The sequence below is a fragment of the Anomaloglossus baeobatrachus genome, chromosome 8 (assembly GCF_048569485.1).
Source record: "Anomaloglossus baeobatrachus isolate aAnoBae1 chromosome 8, aAnoBae1.hap1, whole genome shotgun sequence".
NCBI classification, from domain to species: domain Eukaryota; kingdom Metazoa; phylum Chordata; class Amphibia; order Anura; family Aromobatidae; genus Anomaloglossus; species Anomaloglossus baeobatrachus.
Genome location: NC_134360.1, coordinates 123,382,942 through 123,405,643, shown reverse-complemented (window position 1 = coordinate 123,405,643; position 22,702 = coordinate 123,382,942).

The following is a 22,702-nucleotide window of genomic DNA, read 5'->3' as shown; positions in this document are numbered from 1 at the left end:
AGGGGCCAGCACGGCCGTCCATCATCCAGAGCTCCATCCTAAGGTTTGTTGGGCGCCATCTGTTAATGTTGGCCATAAATTTACTGTGATGCAATCTAGTCATGCATCCCTCTTAAACTGTCTGCAGTCCAAATTATGAGTCACTCGTGGTAGCATGCATACCACTCTCTTTCACTCACACTAGAGACGTACTCAGATATGAATAGAAAGTAAGACAGACTTTAATACGGAAGTTGTACAAATATTTAAACGGAATTATTGGCTAGGTGCCAAGAATACGTAACACGTCTCCCATTGGATAAAATAGAACAGCTTATTCTGTGATATACAATATACTGTAATGTGCTTGGTTCCACATTTATATTAAGCAATGTCAGCATGATTCACTCATCACATGAATAGCCCAGACTGTCTGAGTCTTATGTCCAAATGCAGAACTAGATGTGGTAGACAGTCTGAAACAGCATCTTAAATCCTGGCTTTTGGATATCTTCATATATACTCCTAATAGTTCATAATCTTGTCCTTAACACCTGCACACCCTGTTCAGCTCTCTCCTCCTGGGTCCTTAGCTGCCTGCACACCCTGTTCAGCTCTCCTCCTGGGTCCTAGCTGCCTGCACACCCTGTTCAGCTCTCCTCCTGGGTCCTAGCTGCCTGCACACCCTGTAGTTAACTCCCTGCCTGTTCTGCACATTGCTGATCTGTGGTGGCTCAGAGCGATCACGGACAGCTTCTGCAGTTTCAGTTTGCTGGATGGGTGTAGATGGGGAGTGGATATGGGTGTGGCCATTTGTAAAATGGGTGTGGTTAGGGGTGTGGCCTAAAAATTGCCACGTTGGGGGGTATGCCAATGACTCCCACTGACAGCCTACCAGATCTGTGCCAAAGTTCACCTATACATCAGGGTGTGTTTCAGATAGAGCGACTGCAGACAGCTGCTGTGAACATACCAGGAGCAGAAAGTGAGCCGAGTCATGTCACCACGTCACTAGGGGAACATCAGAGACCTCCTGCCTGCCGGCCCTGTGCTGCTGACCTCCTCCTGCCTGCTCACAGACTTCTCTCCTGCAGCAGGCACACTGGGTGAGGTGAGAGCAGCAGACGCTGCCCACCATGTGCAGTGTGGTCATGTCTGCTGTACTGGGATGTGGCCCGCCGGCAGTTTTGCAAGTTTATACAGTGCGCAGTCAAAATCAAGAGACTGTTGGGCAGCCCAAAACAGCTCCTGAGGCACCAGCCCGGGGGGGCATTTGCCTCCCCGCCCCCCTGGCCAGGCCGCCCCTGTCGGTCACGATATCGCAGCGTGTAAAGTGGTCTTTACTCTGATTAAATTCAACAAGGACTGGATTTCTCCACAGTTTGGCTTGCTCACATCTGGAGGGAATAGAAAGTAAATTCCCCCAAAATGTTGATTTTGACTACTGCTGTTAACGTCCACCTCTTCACATATAAAGCTGTTTCCTTCCTGCATCAACCATGTCTCAGGCCATAGGGCTAATTTTTGTAAACACTATGCACATTGTACAGTAGTGGACAAACCAGGACAGTACTCCTACTACAGCCTAACTACTATTTGTTATTGGAGGCCCTTGTGATGGTGACTTTCTGCGTCAACCATGACTCAGGCCATAGGGCCAATTTTTGTAAACATTCCACTATCAGGGCCTCAATGAGGGAGGGACCGCCCAAATGTATAAGTAACAGCAGTCCCTCCAAAACGTATATTACAGGACCACTGGAGGCCCCCCAGGTCAAAGATCAACATACCAACGGGTACATTTTAGCTGGCCTTGTAAAGTACTGGGGAATAGCTAACTAGAAATTATGTATGACAGAGGGACCTACAAAATGTAGGTCAGTGCCTTGCCAATTGTAAAAATAAAAAAAGCCAAAACACTACGTGTGAACAAACACTAAATGGGATATTTTTTTCTCCGATTTATTTAGCCTTATATACAAATGATTATGTAGGAAAGACTGGTTTTTTTTTAACCTTTTTGGCCTGTAAAATGCAATTTAAGTTAGGTTTGGCAGCTGTTCTTGTGCATCTGTATAAGTGTAAAAGTGACATAATACTGTGACATCCTCATTCCCAGAAACCATATATGAGTCAGAAATGCATGCAGGCATATTCTCCAGGCTCTCCCCATTCAGTTTCATCACTTTTCCATCCATTTAAGCCTTTTCCTCAGGTCCCCAGACCTCTTTGTTGTGTCTAGCAGAAAATTACTTGCATTTCCCATTGATTTGCATTGTACTCACTATACAGAACAAATGCACGAGTATTACAAAGTACTCGTTATGAGTATAGTGATTACGAATATTACGGTACTCGCTGATCTCTAGTTGGGGTGTCTTGGTTAACATACTAAGGAAATTTTGAATCTGTAACTATATGTAGAAGTCGTTTTTATGGATTTTATATTACTCCATCAAGTCTGTAAAAGGTCTTATTGAATTAGAGCGCATTATGTTGCCCAGCTTAAGGATTTTCCTAGAGATCCAACCGTCCAACCTGATGGAGGAAATTAAGTGTCTAATGAGATCCAGTGGAATCTCAGAGGGTCTAAATGATACCAAATCCTCACAAGCGGATTTATTCATCCAGAGGGATAGGACCACCTTGATGGTTGGGGACATAGGTTCCCGAACTGCCTAGAACACCTGGAGAGCCCCAAGGTGGAAGATAGGTTAGGTAAGCCAATAATATGAGTTTCAAGGTCAACCCACAGCTTTGAAGAGTCATTGGACCACCAGCTCCTCAATTGGTCTAGTAAAGAGGCTTTGTGGTAATTTCCGAGGTATGGACATCCCAGTCCCCCCATCTAACGGCAGAATTAATATTTTCTTCAGGACTCTCGTTTTTTTGTTGTTCCAAATAAAGGCGATAAAAAATAACTCTAAGTTTTTAATGGTTTTGGGGGATAGTGCGATTGATAGATTGCGGAAATACTAAATTATTTTGGGTAGGAACATCATTTTTACCTTAGTGATTCGGCCTATCCATTATTATGGGACTTTTTTTTTTTTTTAAATCAGATAAATTTTTATTGCATTTTAAAACTTTCGTAAACATAACAAATTGTGAGGGTAGTCCTCACACATACCCCCTCCGCTCCCTCCCCTCCCCCCACCCTCTTCCGGTCGACAGTCTCACCCCTCCACTCTCTGCATCCCTCTTTAATCACATAATGACCTGCCCTCCTTATTTCTCAGCCACTGCGATCTTTCCTTTCCTACCTATAGTCTAAATATCCTATCTTTCAGTAGATCAAATGATGCTAATCCTGGAAAGTCCAGCCACTTGTTCCAGATCTTCTCATATTGAGTTTTCCTTCCCCTTTTAATATACACATTTTTCTCCATATAAATAATATAATTCACTTTTTCAACAAATTCCTTACGTGTCAGTGCTTTTTCAGATAGCCTATACAAGGCAATTAGTTTCCTTGCTGCATACAACAATCGTGCCACTGCCAGTTTCTCTTGTTCATCCGCCCCCACTTCATCCACATAGCCCAGCACACACACCAGCGGGTTTCTGGGTAGGTCCACTTGCATCACTGATTGAATTAAATTTAACACTGCGATCCAGAACCCTTGTAAACACAGGCATTCCCACAACATGTGCATGATCCCTGCTACTTCCACAGTACATTTTGGACACTTGGAATCTGTTCTCACTCCCACTTTCTTCATCCACACGGGGGTTCTATATACTCTGTATATAACATATAATTGCGATAGCCGTTTTGCCTCGCTCAGAGATATTTTGATGACATATTGCAAAATAGACTCCCATTTCTCCTCCCCAATTTCTCCCAAATCTTCCACCCACCTTGCATATGCCCCAATTTGTTGCCTCCCAACCGACATGGACAGAAGTCCCCCGTAGACCATCGATATACATCCTGCCATCCCTCTCTGTGTCCCTAATATATTAATTACACTATCTGATTGTATAACAATTGGTGTTATTCTGTTCTGCGATTCAAATGCGTGACGTAGCTGCAGGTATTTATAAAACATACTATGTCCCAGTGGGAAGTCTTTTAGCAGTACTTCAAAAGTCTTAAATATGTTTCCATCCATCACTTGGGAGAGGTACCAGATACCAATTCTCCTCCATTGCCCAAATTCTTTAAGGGATAAAAATTCCGGAATGTTGGGGTTGTCCCACATGGTGGTATATCTAGTCAACCCGGTTACCTGTCTCATGTGTTTGATCTTACCCCATACTTTATCTATCAACTGTATAGTAGGATATAATGCAGAGTGTGGACGAAACTTTCCCGCCTCCAGACTTGCCAGCAGTGGACCTTTTCCGATCACATACTGTAATATTTTCCCCGCCGAGGTCTCCAAACCTGTCACACCCCACCCCACCATGTGTTGGCTCTGGGCAGCTAAGTAATAGCCCCAAGGATTAGGTAGAGACAGTCCCCCTTCGTCTTTTGGTCTCTGTAAATATTCTAACCTCATCCGTGGGCGCTTCCTTCCCCAGATTAAGCCTCAGAAAATAGAATTTATTTTATAAAACCTATTTTGTGGTAGCCATACCAGGGCATTATGGAGCACATAGAGCAGTTGGGGCATTAGTATCATTTTAGCTAAGTTGACTCTCCCCACCACCGAAAGGTACAGTTTAGACCAGGCCAGAATCTTTTGTTTGAACTTAAGTAAAAGGGGGGTGAGATTAAGACGTTCATAGTCAATCAGTTTATTGGATATCATAATTCCCAGATATTTAAACTCTGACACCACCTGAACCGGAGCACAAGTCACCACTACATTGGAAGGCGTTTCATCTAGTGGCATCAAAACCGATTTGTCCCAATTTATCGTGAGCCCTGATATCCTTCCAAAGTTAGTTATGACCCTCATTACCGCCTCCAAGGAACTCCATCCATCTGCCAGAAACAATAATAAATCATCCGCATATAAGGCCACTTTTCTCCTCCACACTCCCATATCGGTAACCCACTACACCAGGATCCCGCTGCATCACCGCTGCCAGTGGTTCGATAGCGATAGCAAACAACAGGGGGGACAGTGGGCACCCCTGCCTTGTGCCCCTATAGAGAGAAAATCTATCTGACATGCTGCCATTTGCCCTAATTCTTGCCATAGGAGCAGAGTACAACAGTTGCACCCACCTAATATACACTTCCCCAAACCCCATTGATCGCATCGTAGCCCATAGGTACCCCCCCTCTACGCTGTCAAAAGCTTTGGCCGCGTCTAGGGAGAGAATAACCCGCCTCCCCTTATTTTCTGCCGGTATCTGCATATTCAGGTACAGTCTCCTAAAGTTAGTTGCTGTGGATTTGTTGGGCATAAACCCTGCTTGATCTGGGTGTATTAGGGATGTAATGACTTTGGTGAGCCTATTTGCAAGCATCTTAGCCAGGAGCTTTACATCTACCGTCAATAGTGAAATCGGTCTGTAAAGGCCCCTTTACACTAAACAACTTACCAGCGATCCCAGCAACGATACAACCTGGTAGGGATCGCTGGTAAGTTGCTAGGAGGTTGCTGGTGAGAGGTCACACAGTCAGATGCTCCAGCGATTCACCAGCAACCTGACCTGGCAGGGATCGCTGGAGCATCGCTACACGGGTTGCTGGTGAGCTGTCACTAGCAACCAGTGACCAGCCCCCAGCCAGCAGCGATGCACTGAAGCGATGGTGCGCTTGGTAACTAAGGTAAATATCGGGTAACCAACCCGATATTTACCTTGGTTACCAGCGCACACAGCTACACGTGCAGAGAGCAGGGAGCAGCGCACACTGCTTATCGCTGGCTCCCTGCTCTCCTGGCTACAATACACATTGGGTTAATTACCCGATGTGTGCTGCAGCTACATGTGCACAGAGCAGGAGCCGCGCACACTGCTTAGCGCTGGCTCCCTGCTCTCCTAGCTACAGTACACATCGGGTTAATTACCCGATGTGTGCTGTAGCTACACGTGCAGAGAGCAGGGAGCAGCGCACACTGCTTAGCGCTGGCTCCCTGCTCTCCTAGTTACAGCACACATCGGGTTAATTACCCGATGTGTGCTGTAGCTACTCGTGCAAGGAGCAGGAGCCGGCACTGACAGTGAGAGCGGTGGAGGCTGGTAACGAAGGTAAATATCGGGTAACCAAGAACAGGGCTTCTTGGTTACCCGATGTTTACCGTGGTTACCAGTGTCCGCAGAAGCCGGCTCCTGCTGCCTGCACATTTAACTCCCCTTTACACACTGAGACTTTCTAGCGATCATGCTGCACAGCGGGAAACAAAGGACCAAAGAATGGTCCTGAACGATTTGTAGCGAACAGCAACTTCACAGCAGGGGCCAGGTCGCTGATGTGTTTCACACACTGCAATGTCGCTGGGGAGGTCGCTATTACGTCACAAAACCGGTGACGTTACAGCGATGTCGTTTGCGATGTTGCAGTGTGTAAAGCCACCTTAAGAGGCTGGCAAACCCGGGTCTTTGCCTTCTTTAGGGAGTACCACAATTATTGCCTCCTGCATAGATGGCATAAGCTCTCCTCTTTCCAGACATGAATTATATACCTTAAGCAGCACTGGCAGTAAAACCTCCCTATGTTGCTTATATACTTCAGCCGGAAACCCATCTACCCCCGGCGCATTATCATTCGCCATATCACTCAGAGCTAGCTCCAACTCCTCTAAGTCAAATGGCTCGTCTAGTAACTCTCTAGATTCCCTTGAGAGGACTGGCACCTGAGCTCTGCCTAGAAATTCATCCACCTCCCCCGCCTCCGGGTGCACCTAGACTGAGTAGAGATCAGAGTAGAATGTTTCTAGTACTTTTAGGATCCCCGTTGTGTCCGTGACAACTGCCCCATCTACTGACTGTAACCGTGCAATATATGTCGATTCCCTCTGTGCCGCAGCTATCACTGATAATAGGTGACCCGCCCGTTCTCCATTCTCAAAGGACTGCATGGTTTGGAACATCTAACCATCTTTTGAGCTGCCTTCATCCTAGCTTTTGCCGCCGGTGTGGGGTCTGATACTAAAGTACCTTCCGCCTCCCCCAATTCCTGAAACGCAAGCTGATTCTGCCTTCTTGCCTCCGACTTTACCTTAGATATACCCCTTATATACAATCCCCTCAAGTACGCCTTCATTGCCTCCCAAACCATTCCAATAGATGCTGATCCTTCATTGAACCTAAGGTATTCCCTTAAACTATCACTAATAACCCCCCCTTCTTCCACTAATTGTAACCAAAAGGGATTTAATTTCCATAAGGGTCTATTTTGGTTTTGTTCCCCCAGGTCTATTTCTAAACACAGTGGCGAATGATCTAATACCGTCCTTGGGAAGTATTTAGTACCCACTACCAAACCTTGCATTGCTTCATAGCCCAAGGCCAGATCAACAGATCAATGCGCGACAGGGATGAGAACGTAGCCGAATAACAGGAGTATTGATACACTTCCGGATGCCGAGTCCTCCACAGATCAATCAGCGCCGTTTCTTTAAGTAAATTACCAAATGGTGTACCGTTACCCCCCATTTTTCATACCTCATGTCTCCTTTTGTCCCAATGTGAATTCGGAATATTATTAAAATCTCCCATTATCATAAAGGGAACCCCCGGAAAGTCTGCCAATAAATTTATCAGACTGTGAAGTAGTTTGCTGCAATATGGCGGAGGTATGTATAGGGATATAATTACTACGGCTCTTGTCCCCAGCCTACAGGAAAGACATACATACCGCCCATCTTTATCCACGATGACCTTTAGAAATTCAAACCGTGCGCCTGAGCGTACTAGTATACTGGCCCCCCTGGAGTATGCAGAATATGTAGAATGATACCCCACCCTGAGCCACCTTCTATCCAGTAGATGCAGCTTCTCCGGTGTCATGTGTGTTTCCTGCAAGCAAATTAGGTTTTTCTGTGCGTAAAAATTGAAATACTGCTTGCCTTCTGATGCTAGAGGCTAAGCCCCTAACATTCCAACTAATTAGCTTAATGCGTCCCGCCATATGATTAATTGACAAATTCTCGTTCTCCCAGAGCTCCTTAATAGGCCAAATGAGACTGTCGACCGGCCCACCCTCCCCCTACCCCCCCAATATAAACACCCCTCACAACAATAAACATACTAACACATCGTTGCCACCAGTCCCCTCTGTATAAGGGACGGAGGGCATATGTTTGCCTTGGCAAGTCTGCCAGATACCGTGTCCATCTTTTGTCGTGTTTCCTCTTTTACGACGGACAGGGCCCTATCAACGATCAAAAACACCAGAACCAGGACCTCCAGAAGGAGGGGCGGACCCCGCCTGTTTGTCGTGCACGGTATCCGGCTGTCCATCTGATCAGTATTGCAGTCCTGCCATATTCTCGCAATGCCCCTTTTTTTAATATTAAGGGAGAAGAACGAAAGCAAGTTTCGGGAAAGAAGGGGAAAAAAAAGAAAAAGGGGGAGAAACAAAGGGGGGGGGGGAGTGGGTAAAACAAAGAAGAGAAAGAGAAAAGTAGTATAAGAAGAAGACAGAGGGTGGAATAAGAGGAGCGAGAGGGGAGAAAAAGAAAAAACAAAAAAAGAGGGGGGGAGAATAAAAATTAATTCAGTATTTATGCATTGCGAGTCCAGTATGAGTTGGAAAGTCCCTTTCCATAGCCAGGATTCCATTTCCTCCCATCCTCAGTGGTGTTTACAGACCCCTTTCCTCTAGAGTCCATTAAATGTAGATTTAAATTTAGATTGCCGAGGTAAACAAAAAAAAAAATGTTTTTTTAAAATTTTCAAACAGGAACTCCTCCCCGGCAACCATAGCATAGTATTTTTCCTCTACACCACTGCATGCAATGAGAGGTAGGGTGTCCCCAAAAGTCAGTCTCCAGCTTTCCCTTTACGACCCTCCCGCCGCAAGCGTTGTTCATTGCTATCCAGCCATCTTAGCGCTTCCTTAGTATCCAGGAAAAAGTGCACTATTCCTCCAGCTACCACTCTGAGTTTCGCCGGGTACATCATGGAGTATACTAGGTTCAGTTGTCTCAGCCTTCTCTTGATGTCAATGAACTTGGCTCTTTGCTTTTGCACTTCTATGGAGTAAGGATTATGGGACTTTATGATATTTTTGAATATCTTCCTGAATTATTTGTCTTAGGGAACTAAACTTTACAGATTCGAGATTTTTGACAGGTGACGTTAGTAGAATCTCCAAGTATGGCAACGAACTCTGTGCCCAGCAATAAGGGAAATTTTGTTGCATGGTTAGCTTAATAGGGGAAGGAATGTGTATGCCAAGAATTAACGATGTAGAAGAAATTGACCTTAAAATAGCTGATATTACCAAAGTCCTGGAGAATTTTATTGACCGTCGCAAGAGACGTAAGCGGGTTAGAGACACAGAGAATCATCTCGTCTGCAAACAGACTTATTTTGTGTTCCATTGGGCCTACTCGGATGCCTGTGAGGTTTGGGGAAGAATAAATTGTTTGGGTGAAGATTAAAGGAGAAAGGTAGCAACTAGAGATGATCGAATACCCTATTATTCAATTTGACGATTATCCGACGCATACATCGCCGCTATTCGAGTATTCGCGAATATTCAACCCCCCAATGTAAGTCTATGGGAAACCAGAATAATTTTACGTTGGACCCAACGGTGACCTTTGGTGACTGAGGAAAAGGCTGAAATGGATGGGAAAAGGCTGAAACAGTACAGAATATTATAAGGGGAAAAACAATGAATCAGTGGATAAATAATAAAAAATATGAAATAAAAAATAAAAACTATTTTTTGAGTGTTATTTAATAAAGAAAAAGGGGGAGACAAGAGAAAATGAAAAGCACATTTTATGCTTTTCATTTTCTCTTGTCTCCCCCTTTTTCTTTATTAAATAACACTCAAAAAATAATTTTTATTTTTTATTTCATATTTTTTATTATTTATCCAATGATTAATTGTTTTTCCCCTTATAATATTCATGTTTTTTATGGAGGAATTTCTCTCTGTTCATTCTTGATGATTCACGGTGTTCCCTTTTTTTTTTTTTTCCTCTCTTCTCCATGTGGCGCTGAGTCATTGGCTCTGAGTCATATGGGCTGCTCACTTCCCAGATGCATATGTGGCTACTTGTATTCCTATATATAGGTCCTGTGGCCTGTTGTTTGTAATATGATTTCTTTTCCTGAGGAAGGAGACGGCGATGTCTCTGAAACGCGTAGAACTGTGAAATAAAGGAAATCTCTTTATCTACAGCATCTGTGGTTTTTAGCGCGGCATTTAAAACCGGTTTTTTATTTGATTTATATGTTAATACTAGCTAGTAATACAAAGCCAGTATTAATTCATGATGATTGCCCAGCAAGCCACCCGGCTCCAGGGCTGTTGGAAGAGTTGGATACAGCACCAGATGATGGTGCTTCTATGAAAGCGCCATTTTCTGGGGCGGCTGCGGATTGCAATTCGCAGCAGAGGCGCCCAGAAACCTCGGGCTAACCTGTGCTGCGGATTCCAATCCCCAGCTGCCTAGTTGTACCCGGTTGGACACGAAAATATGGCGAAGCCCATGTCATTTGTTTTTTAATTATTTCATGAAATTCATGAAATAATTAAAAAAAGGGCTTCCCTATATTTTTAGTTCCCAACCGGGTACAAATAGGCAGCTGGGGGTTGGGGGCAGCCCGTACCTGCCTGCTGTACCTGGCTAGCATACAAAAATATGGCGAAGCGCACGTCATTTTTTTTTTTAGTTTTTTGGCAAAAAAAGGTAAAAAATGCTTCCCTGGATTTTCCATTGCCAGTGAAGGTAACACCAAGCAGTGGGGGTTGGCAGCCAGTAGCTGCTTGGATTACCCATAGCTAGCAATACAAAAAATGCAGCGGGAGCCCATATATTTTTTTTTTTAATTATTTATTTAAATAACTAAAAAAAAAAAAGGGCTTCCCTGTATTTTGATTGCCTGACATGACAGAACTGTAAAAATAAATCATTAAAAAAAATGACGTAGCCACCCGCGGTATTTTTGATTCTCAGAGCAGATAAAGCAGACAGCTACGGGATGCCACCCCCATCTGCCTGGCGTTACCTTGGCTGGCAATCAAAATACAGGGAAGCCCATTAATTTTTTTTATTTAAAAAAAATAGTTTAAAAAAAATGACGTGGGGATAATTTTTGATAGCCAGCTAGGGTAAAGCAGACGGCTGTAGCCTGAAAACCACAGCTGGCAGCTTTACCGTGGTTGGGGATCCAATGTGGAGGTCACCCCAGGCTCTTTTTAATAATTATTTTATAAACAATAATAATTACAAAAAAAAAGTAGGGTCCCCCCAAATTGGATCACCAGCTAAGGTAAAGCGGACAGCTGTGGTCTGGTATTCTCAGGGTGGGAAGGTCCATAGTTATTGGCCCTTCACAGCCTAAAAATAGCAGGCCGCAGGCGCCCCAGAAGTGGTGCATCCACTAGATGCGCCAATCCTTGCGCTTCACCCCAGCTCATCCCGTGCCCTGGTGCAGTGGCAAACGGGGTAATAAATGGGATTCATACTAGCTGTAAGGTCACCTGACATCAAGCCCAGCAGTTTGTGATGTCATGGCATCTGTCAGATACCCGACATCACAAGCTGTCAGTACTAACAAAAAAAAATAGACAAAAAAAATTTATTTGAAAAAACACTCCCCAAAACATTCCCTCTTTCACCAAGAAAAAAAATAAGGGGTCCCACGATGACTCTGGACCGTCTAGAACAGGGGTCTCAAACTCGGCTGGGTGTATGGGCCGCACAGAGGAAAAAAATAATTTGGGGGGCCGCATTCTTTGTGGGACAAAGTGACATTTTTATTGGTACCATATATATTTTTTTACATACCTTTGGATCACTTATTTTCAACATTTTTCACTTGTTTTTAATAACAAATGTGCACATTCTTTGGTTAAATATAAAAAAAAAACAAAAAAAAAAAATTGATGGTAAAAAAAAAGTCATGCCTTATTTTTTTTTTTTTACATTTTATCGCTTTCTTGTAACTAATAGTGTTACAATTATCACTATATAGAAATTTTGGCCAACATCTTTTAGTAATGTTCCCCATCCTATAGTAATGTGCCCACCTTGTCCCCATCCTATAATAATGACCCTAGCCTTGTCCCTATTCTAATGTCCCCATCCAATAGTATTATGCCCATCCTTGTAATGTCCCCATCCAATAGTAATATGCCCATCCTTGTAATGTCCCCATCTTTTAGTAATGTGTCCACCTTGTCCCCATCCTATAGACATGTGCCCACCTTGTCCCTATTCTATAGTAATGTGCCCACCTTGTCCCTATTCTATAGTAAGGTGCCCACCTTGTCCCAATCCTATAGACATGTGCCCACCTTGTCCCCATCCTATAGACATGGGCCCACCTTGTCCCTATCCTATAGTAATGTGCCCACCTTGTCCCCATCCTATAGTAATGTGCCCACCTTGTCCCCATCTTTTAGTAATGTGTCCACCTTGTCCAAATCCTATAGACATGTGCCCACCTTGTCCCTATCCTGTAGCAATGTGCCCACCTTGTCCCTATCCTATAGTAATGTGCCCACCTTATCCCCATCCTATAGACATGTGCCCACCTTTACCCTATCCTATAGTAATGTGCCCACCTTGTCCCCATCCTATAGACATGTGCCCACCTTGTCCCTATCCTATAGTAATGTGCCCACCTTGTCCCTATCCTATAGTAATGTGCCCACCTTGTCCCCATCCTATAGTAATGTGCCCACCTTGTCCCTATCCTATAGTAATGTGCCCACCTTGTCCCCATCCTATAGACATGTGCCTACCTTGTCCCTATTCTATAGTCATGTGCCCATTTTGTCCCCATCCTATAGACATGTGCCCACCTTGTCCCTATTCTATAGTCATGTGCCCACCTTGTCCCTATTCTATAGTAATGTCCCCATCCTGTAGTAATGGGGGGGGCAGTGGCGGGTGAAAGGGGGCGCTATAATTTACCGATCGCTCTCGGCTTCCTTCCACCCACAGATGCTGGAGTGAAGGTGAGGGGGCGGTCTCCGGCCCCAGATCCACAGTGATTGGACAGATCGGTCACAAGGCCGGTCTCTCCAATCAGAGCTGGGGGCGGGTGAAACTGAGGTCACCCAGCTCCAGCCAATGATCAGGGCTACAGCTGCACTGATCAGGGCTGGATTTCAATGTTACAGCCATTTTCAATGGCTGTAAAATTACAGTGGCTGTGATTGGCTGACGAACGCCGCACAGCCAATCACAGCCTCCGTAGGTCCGGGGAGGTCCCTTGAGGTTCCATCCTCCCTGAATCTAAGGTATTTGCTATTGGCAATGCAAACGGCAATCGCAGCCACCGGGGCTGCAATTTCGCCATGACGTACTGGGTATGTCATGGTTCCTTAAGTACCAGGGAGCCATGATGTACCCAGTACGTCATAGGTCGCTAAGAGGTTAATGTGCCGTCCTGCACATACACAAAAAATAAAAAAACACCATTCTTCTCACCTGTCCCGCGCTCCCTCGGCTCCTCACCTCTGCTTCTTGTTGTCTGCAGGCCGTGCCCTGGTGACTATCGCGGCCGGTGCAGGGGCTGCAACCACTGGCAGCGATTTATGTCAGATGAATGTTTTGCGCACAGTCCTTGCTTTTGAGAGCGCAGCGCCGGCAAAACACTAATCTAACAAAGTGCAGACAGTGGCTGCGGCCCCTGCACCGGCCGCGATAGTGACCAGGGGCACGGGCCTGGGGGCCTCACGAAGCAGCCTGGCGGGCCGCGTGTTTGAGACCCCTGGTCTAGAATATGGGGGAACACGCTCAGGGAACGTATCCCCCATTTTCTAGGAGTGCAGACCCTCCATGTGAGGAGTGTGGGTGCAATGAATCTGCACCCACTCTCCCCGGGTCCACAGCAGCAGAGTCCATGTCGTAACTATTGCTACCAAAGCTGCAATGCCCTGCTCATGAGGTAAGGGCATGCCTAATCAGGAGAAATATTCTACATTTTCAAATATTGGTATTTGCTGATATTACTGCTATTCCACCTACTATATATTGGGGATAGGATCTTGGAGATGGAATACCCCTTTAAGTCCAGTTATCCAGCTGAATGAATACTAAACAACAGAGCTCGCTATTTAGATGTGTTTTCTTGTGGCATATAACGGACTCTCATGTTTGGTAGTCGTTCAGCAGGGCAACTATAAAATCAAATACCTCCATTTGGAAATGTAGTATAGCTCTCCTGATCAACTATGTTCCTTACCTCATGAGCAGGGCATTGCAGTAATAATAATAATAATAATTTATTCATTTATAAAGGGATATTAATTCTATAGCGCTTCACATACATTGGGAACACTATCCCCATTGTGGCTCACAATCTAAATTCCCTATCTGTATGTCTTTGGAGTGTGGGAGGAAACCAGAGTACCCAGAGGAAACCCACGCAAACACGGGGAGAACATACAAACTCCTTGCAGATGGTATCCTTGGTGGGAATTGAACCCAGGACCTCAGCACTGCAAGACTGTGGTGCTAACCACTGAGCCACCATGCCGCCCATTTAGCTTACAGATGCATAACCACCACTCACTGTGTCTGAACACAGGAAGCTGAGCTGACAGCCGCTCTGTGCATGCGGCAGCGTCTATTGTGAAGGAGGGGGCAGCGGGGGATCAACGCTGTACAGGTACCGTGGGACACCGGGGAACACCGGTGGGGTTATAGGGGGTGACCTGGCAGGGCTTGCGGAGGAGTTTTCTGTCGCATGTGTCATGGCACATGCGACAGAAATCAGAGGAGTAGGGTGAATGCGGCCGGCGCGCTGCTGTGCGCACGGCCATCTTGGATTTCCGGATTTCCGGCAGGGGGTCAGGGGGGGCACTTTGGCGACAGCGGGGGACCTGAGGGGACCGTGGAGGAGATTTATCTCCCATCTGACATGTTTGTTCATGCCAGATGGGAGATAATTTTTTACCGACGCTGTCATTTACTGTAACGTGATCATCGGTATACGGTGTATACCGTTGATCACGTAAGCGGGGACCGGAAAAACCAGCCTAAATCATGATCTCCAGGGTCTCAGCTACCCCCTGAAACCCCGGAGATTTTCTGACACTGGGGGGCGCTATTCTCTTATTTCTGCCTGCTGGTTATAAACGGCAGACCAGAATAACGCTTCATTCACACGACCGATCCGTTTTTGCGGTCCGCAAAAAACGGTTCTTTTTTTTTACAGGTGCATTCGTGTGGCATCCGTTTCTGTTCCATATACGGTCCGTATGTCATTTGTGTGCCTTCCGTTTGTTTGTGTACTGCAAAAAAACAGAAGGAGGGAAAATACATAAATTTACCCAGGATCTGTGACGCCCTGGACCCCCAGGGGTCACAGGTAACAACTCCTGTGCATGTCAGCTGCCGTGCGGCGCCATGTCTGGGCAGGAGGTGGAAGCGGCTGCAAAAACAAAAGTGAACAGTAGAAAAAAAAAAAAGTCATACTCACCTGTCTGCAGACTCCCGGTGCCATGCCCGCTCCCAGATCCTCCTCCCGGTACCGCCGCTCGGGGTGTGTGCAGTCTCCCCGGGTACGTATGCCTGCAGGATGCAGGACCTGGCGATGGATCACCTGATGCAGTCACCTGACGCGTCAGCTGATCGTAAGTCTCGGGGTGATGCCAGCGGCCGGCCGGTTTAACCTATCAGCGGATGCGTCAGGAGACTTCATCCCTGATTACCGGCAGCTGCTGCAGCGATCGGACGGGATCAGACTCGCTCTAGGAGCTGCCGGTAATCAGCACATAAGTGAGTTTTGTTTTTTTTTGCACCGATGCATCTGCTGATTGTATAAACGGCTTTCATACAATCAGCTGATGTGTGATGTGATTCAGGCCCTTGATCCTGACACATCATCTGATCGCTTTGCCTTCCAGCAAACCGATCAGATGATATTGGATCCGGATTGGACGGCGCGAGACCCTTGACCCAGGGGGGTGCTTTATGTCAATAAAGACGTAGTCACTAATTGTGTTGTGTTTTATTTCTAATAAAAATATTTTTCTGTGTGTTGTGGTTTTTTTATCTTTACTATAAATTTATGGTGGCCATGTCTAATATTGGCATGACACCATGAATTTCGGGCTTAGGGCCAGCTATACAGCTAGCCCTAACCCCATTATTACCCAGTGAGCCACCCGGCATCAGGGCAGCTGGAAGAGTTGGATACAGCGCCCGAAGATGGCGCTTCTATGAAAGCGCCATTTTCTGGGGTGGCTGCGGACTGCAATTCGCAGCGGGGGTGCCCAGAAAGCATGGGCACCCTGCACTGTGGATTCCAATCCCCAGCTGCCTAGTTGTACCCGGCTGGACACAAAAATTAGGCGAAGCTCACGTCATTTTTTTTTAATTATTTCATGAAATTCATGAAATAATTAAAAAAAGGGCTTCTCTATGTTTTTAGTTCCCAGCCGGGTACAAATAGGCAGCTGGGGGTTGGGGGCAGCCCGTACCTGCCTGCTGTACCCGGCTAGCATACAAAAATACGGCGAAGCCCACGTCATTTTTTTTGTTTGGGTGGGCAAAGAAATCCTGCATACAGTCCTGGAAAGAGGATGCTGAGCCTTGTAGTTCGACAGCTGCTGTCTGCTCTCCTGCATACACTATTGGATGGAGGATGCTGAGCCTTGTACGTCTGCTCCCCCTGACTCTCCCTCCAGCATACAGTCCTGGATGGAGTATGCTGAGCCTTGTAGTTCTGCAGCTGTCTGCTCTCCTGCATACACTAGTGGAGAATGAAGAACATATTGAAGAAGGAAATGACATCAGACCTTTTTTTTTGTTCACTGATAAAAAACGCATAAAGACGCAGTGAGCAAAAACTTAGCAAAACGCAGCAAAAAACGCACCAAATCGCGGCCAAACGCGTGCGTTTTTTGCCGCGTTTTTTTGCCGCAGGTGCGTTTTTGTGCGGTTTTTGCCGCAAAAAGCGCACAAAAACGCAGCGTAAAAAAAAACGCAGTGTGTGAACCTAGCCTAAAAAGGTTCTTTCTTTCCAATTTACTAAGGCTAGAGTGGTTAATTGGACTTAGAATGTCTCCTCAACTGTAGTTTCAAACTTTTATCTATGCTTTTTCACTGTAATCTCCATCTATAGTCCTCTAGGCCTTTTGTATCTGATATAAACAAAAAACAGGGATATATTTCTAGCAGTGTCTGTTGTAGTGCACTGACGTGATCCTGTATAAGTGCACTAATTGCTAACAGAAATAATAAGAATCTTATAGTAGGAAAAAAACGTTACCTTTTTGCTTATATTGGTTCTGACTACAAATAAAACTAATAGCAGTCAGTTCACAGTTTTATTGGTTGCTTCACCATTTTCTGAGTCTTTAATTTCTGTGTGCCAGTCAGCCTCTCAGCTTCACCACTGCTCTGAGGATGGTTTGGGCTATGTAATGACTGCTGTATTCTATAAATATTGCCCAATAACTCTCATGTGAAATATGTCCTCTGTTACTTTCTTGAACCCCATATTTATATACCATTGTTGACCAATGGACTTATTCTGCTTTCTTACAAGCCTTTGACAAGTTTTTCTTCTGGATTGTGGAGGGCACAGACTGTACAGTACAGCTTGGTGCTGAAATGTTAATTCACCAGACTTACCTTATCTCCTTTAGCCCAGTGAGTTGCATCATGCATCAAATGGATCATCATAAGGAAGAGTGACCTGGGAAGACAACACCTTTCACCTGATCTCCACACATCACATATATACACATGTTACTCCCTTACTTATCCAATCTTCTTTTTCTTCTTTTTTCTTAAATGAGGACTTGTGCTATATTTTCCCTAACCACTCAAAGTCCACAGGTGTATCAGGTCGTCACAGATAACACACACACACACACCCCCCCATCAGACAGGGACAACAGCCAAACAAAAATCCTTGTTGCCTCCCTCCAGTGACTGATGTCCACACCAGGTGGGGCGGAGCTAAGTGGTTGGCTCCACCCACCAAGGAGTTCACAGCCCTGGAGGCGGGAAAAGTGACAGAAGAGTGTTGGAGTTTGAAGTGAGAGGAGCAAGCACTTGGGTGTCTGGGTTTGTGGCCCAGGCACTGACAGCAAGGTTGGCAGACGGTGGTGGCCATCTGCAGGAGTGGTGGAGCAACGCGGAACCGTAGGACCGGGTTCAGGCGACGGCCCGCCGGTACCGACCGGGGAGCGAAGTGAAGCCAGCACACAGAGGCAGGGCCATCGGACCCCGACCAGGCTTGGAGCCGCCGACAATAGTCAGATCCGAATGTGACTGGAACCCCAGGGGTTTCACAACAGCAAAAGTCCCGATTGAAGGCAACTGCCCACACCGTGAGGGTATACAGCTACCCCCTAAGGCTAGAGACCCAAGGGCCAGCGCCTGAGGGCAAACGGGCTCCTCCGGTACCCATACACCGGGGAGCGGACTACCGTTAGGAATCCATACTAGTCAGGTGCAGGGAAAGACAGCCGCCATCACCTGTCCGGGGAGAAACACTGCAGCCGGCTGCGGGACCCGTTCATCCAGCCGTTTGGTTTACCGAGGACTTGGTACCTTTCTTGTTGAGTGAGTGCCATCCGGCACCGCGCCGCACTGTCCCTGCAACCCTGCACCTCACCAACCCTGCCTCCCCGTCACAACATCGTCGGGCCCTGGGACCACCGACCCCTACCCACGGAGAGGGAAAACAACATCCCATCTGCTCCCTACCATCGCTCCCGGGATCCCCGTCACCAGCAGCGGTGGTGCTCATCTTCACCACGACCTGTGGGTGGCATCACGGACTAAACCCCCCAAACCAACCACCCCTTTTACTCACGGGCGAGGAGCGCCGCTCAAGTCCCCGGATCCGGCCCACCGCTCGAGCCACCGAGCAGCCGTCGCAGCAGCGCCGGACCCGAGCGTTAGCGAGCGCAGCGCAGTGCCGTCCTCCCCGCCCGCGACATATCCTGCTGCCATTACACACAAAGTTCTCTGGTAGTGGTGTAACGGGGTGCCAGGGGCGCCTCTGGGCTTGTAGTCGTGGCCCTTGCTGACAGGCTTACCCCTGGCTCCGCCGTCACTATCGGGACGGGAGATGTCTTGGTGGGGCAGAGTGTGGTGGTGCAGATGTCGTCCGGCGCACAAATACTCTTCAGGCATGGTTCAATGCAAATAACAAACATGTTTTATTCTTCGCAAGTCTCCACACGTGGCAGTAACAAAACACAGTGCTGTGGCGCTTCCTTTAGCTGAGGGAAAACCTGCCCTAGTGTCCCCTCAAGTGGGTGACTTGCCTGACTACTCCTCTTCGCCCGACTCCCACTTCTGGCTACCCACAGCCCGGACCCACACCGGACTGCTTCACCCTACGAGGTTCCGCCCGCTCCTGTTCTCTCCGGCTTCCCTGAACTTCAGCTCCCTTCTTTCTTTCTTTCTTTCTGCCCACTCAGCTCCACACTCTGCCCCTGGCTGTTTCTTCTCTCCCGTCCCGGACACAACTGCCTTCAGCACACACTTCCTTTCCCCCTAAGCTGCCGGCTCCTCCTCCCTCCTCTACAGTTTCTATGGGGACAGCATTAACCACTTCAGAGAAAACCTGTGCTTCCTTGTAAGGGGTCTGCCCACCCCTTACATACCTCCCCTCTTTAAGCCTAAGCCTCCCGGTAAGGCACAAATCTAAAATCACATTTTAAAACTAAACAAAGTCATTTTAATGAAACTGCGAACATGTTCACCTGAGGGCACCCGCAAGGGCACACCAGTCCAGCGCCCGGAGTTCCTCCTGGAAGCTCCCGGTCTTAGTCGTGCCCGGAGGCCGTCGGCAGGCACTCCCGGTCTTAGTGGAGTTTCTGCCCGGAGGCTTTTGCAGCACTCCCGGTCTTAGACGTTAGCTGGCAGGAACACAACTCGGCAAAAATCTTCTTAACGACGCGGAGGGAGCCCCTGGCTCAGTCCAGCATCAGGCTCTCTTCCGGGCTCAGCAACTTGAACGGTTATAAACAACACACCTTCTTCCGGCTCAAAACAACGCCGGTGTTGAACAAAAACAGGCCCGCCATCTTCCGGTCTTGAAAAGTCACTCCGGATGATATGCACGTTGCCATTCGGCTCGTTGGGCCTGCACGTACTCCGACAGGGACTGACCGGGCAACCGGCGCAGCCTCCGGAAGGGCTCGTAGTTGGCGGGTTGCTCCAACGTCTCGGGTGGGAGAGTTCAGCTAGCACCGGTCTTTGCTGCAACCGCCGCCGGTATTGGCATTCCTCCCACTCGATTTCCTGTTGCCACTGTGCGGCCTCTTGTGTAGTGGGCCGCTCCGGTCCTCCTGGCACAGCCGGTAGGTTAAGGGTGGGTCCTTCCGCAGCCACAGTCTGCTTCGGGCGTCCTCTGCCCAGGCTAGTCGCTACTAGTGCGGCTACCACAGCTTGCTGTCTTCCTGGAGTCTCCATCTTGCTCGGAGTCAGCGTTTCTGGTAATGGCGTCGGGGTCAGTGGAGATGCTGGAGGAAGTGGAGGCGGGCTTACTTTTCCCGCTCTTGGGTATACTCCACCCCCAGTCTCACACATCAGGTCGACCCCTACGCGGCGGTTCTTCTTTTTCTCTGGAACACCGCCCACTTCACATATCTTCCTTCGTGCCCTGGGACTGGCACCTCCCCTCTTTGGGCGGAGTACTCCGAACTTCTTTTTCGGCACCGGCCAGCCCCAGGCTCTTCTTTTGGCGCCAATTCTTCGCGCGCTTTCTGTTTCTTCACAGACGACGGCCACCTTGCCGCCATCTTGTGCCCGGTCCAACGCCTCAGGCACTGTTTCTTCTTCCCACCATGGGACTGTAAATCTTCGCTGAAAGTCTGGATCAGGGGCCCTGGGCACCACTTGGTCTCCATCTTCTTGGAGCGGGTCCCCTTGCATACGATCCGGATCCTGCCGACTACGCCAAATGTAACGGGGTGCCAGGGGCGCCTCTGGGCTTGTAGTCGTGGCCCTTGCTGACAGGCTTACCCCTGGCTCCGCCGTCACTATCGGGACGGGAGATGTCTTGGTGGGGCAGAGTGTGGTGGTGCAGATGTCGTCCGGCGCACAAATACTCTTCAGGCATGGTTCAATGCAAATAACAAACATGTTTTATTTTTCGCAAGTCTCCACACGTGGCAGTAACAAAACACAGTGCTGTGGCACTTCCTTTAGCTGAGGGAAAGCCTGCCCTAGCGTCCCCTCAAGTGGGTGACTTGCCTGACTACTCCTCTTTGCCCGGCTCCCACTTCTGGCTACCCACAGCCCGGACCCACACCGGACTGCTTCACCCTACGAGGTTCCGCCCGCTCCTGTTCTCTCCGGCTTCCCTGAACTTCAGCTCCCTTCTTTCTTTCTTTCTTTCTGCCCACTCAGCTCCACACTCTGCCCCTGGCTGTTTCTTCTCTCCCGTCCCGGACACAACTGCCTTCAGCACACACTTCCTTTCCCCCTAAGCTGCCGGCTCCTCCTCCCTCCTCTGCAGTTTCTATGGGGACAGCATTAACCACTTCAGAGAAAACCTGTGCTTCCTTGTAAGGGGTCTGCCCACCCCTTACAGTGGCATAATGGCAGCTGCATTAACAGATGTTTCTGCCACCGCATTACTCTGGTCTTTTCCTTTTTATGAGCCTGGACTTTCATAATAACCACTGCTTCAGTAAGTAGCTCCAGAGCTCTAGTGAAGGAAAAAGCTAGCTTAAACACTTATAACACACAAGATCTCACTATATTAAAAATTAGTGATGAGCCAGTACCAAAAAGCTCGGGTGCTCGAGGCACGGGCCGAGCATCCCAAGATACGGGAGACCCGAGTATTTTTATGAAATGACCCCCGGCAGCATGTAGAAACCCTAAAAATGTCACAAAAGTCTCAGAAGAGTGCTCAAATGACATGGCAACAGCATGGGGAAGACCCCTTGAAGCATTTATCACTCAAAAGTCACAGCTGTGAACAATTTTGTCCGAGTTTTACGCCATTTTCACGGACTCGCCAGAAAACCTTCCAAAATGACACCAAAATGAATTTTCATGGCGGAAATGTTAAGGGCACATACCCAATAGTGAGATAGAGCTGGTGTATGTTACTTTTTGAGATTATTACATGAAAGATTTTACGTAAAAACATTGTGTGGCACTCCGATGTCCAAAGCGCACGTTTTGTGCTTTTTACTAGCGATGTCGGTCATTTTTTTTTTTTCATTCTATCTCCCTCAGTCCGTCGGTCGGTCTCGCTCTGTCTGTCTCTCTCTGTCTGTCTGTCGGTCTCTCTCTGTCTTGTCTGTCCCCCTCTCACAGTCTGTCGGTCATTCTCTCCTCTCTCTCTTACTTACCGTTCCCCGATCACTGCCGCGGCGCTGCACAGCTGTTCACTAAACGCCGGCGGCTTTTCCTCTTTTGAAAAAGCCGGCCGCTCATTAATCAATCTCGTATTCCCTGCTTTCCTGCTTTTCGGCGCCTATGATTGGTTGCAGTGAGACACGCCCCCACGCTGAGTGACAGGTGTCTCACTGCACCCAATCACAGCAGCCGGTGGGCGTGTGTATACTGTGCAGTGAAATAAATAATTAAATAATTAAAAAAAACGGCGTGCGGTGCCCCCAATTTTAATACCAGCCAGATAAAGCCAGATGGCTGAAGGCTGGTATTCTCAGGATGGGGAGCTCCTCCTTATGGGGAGC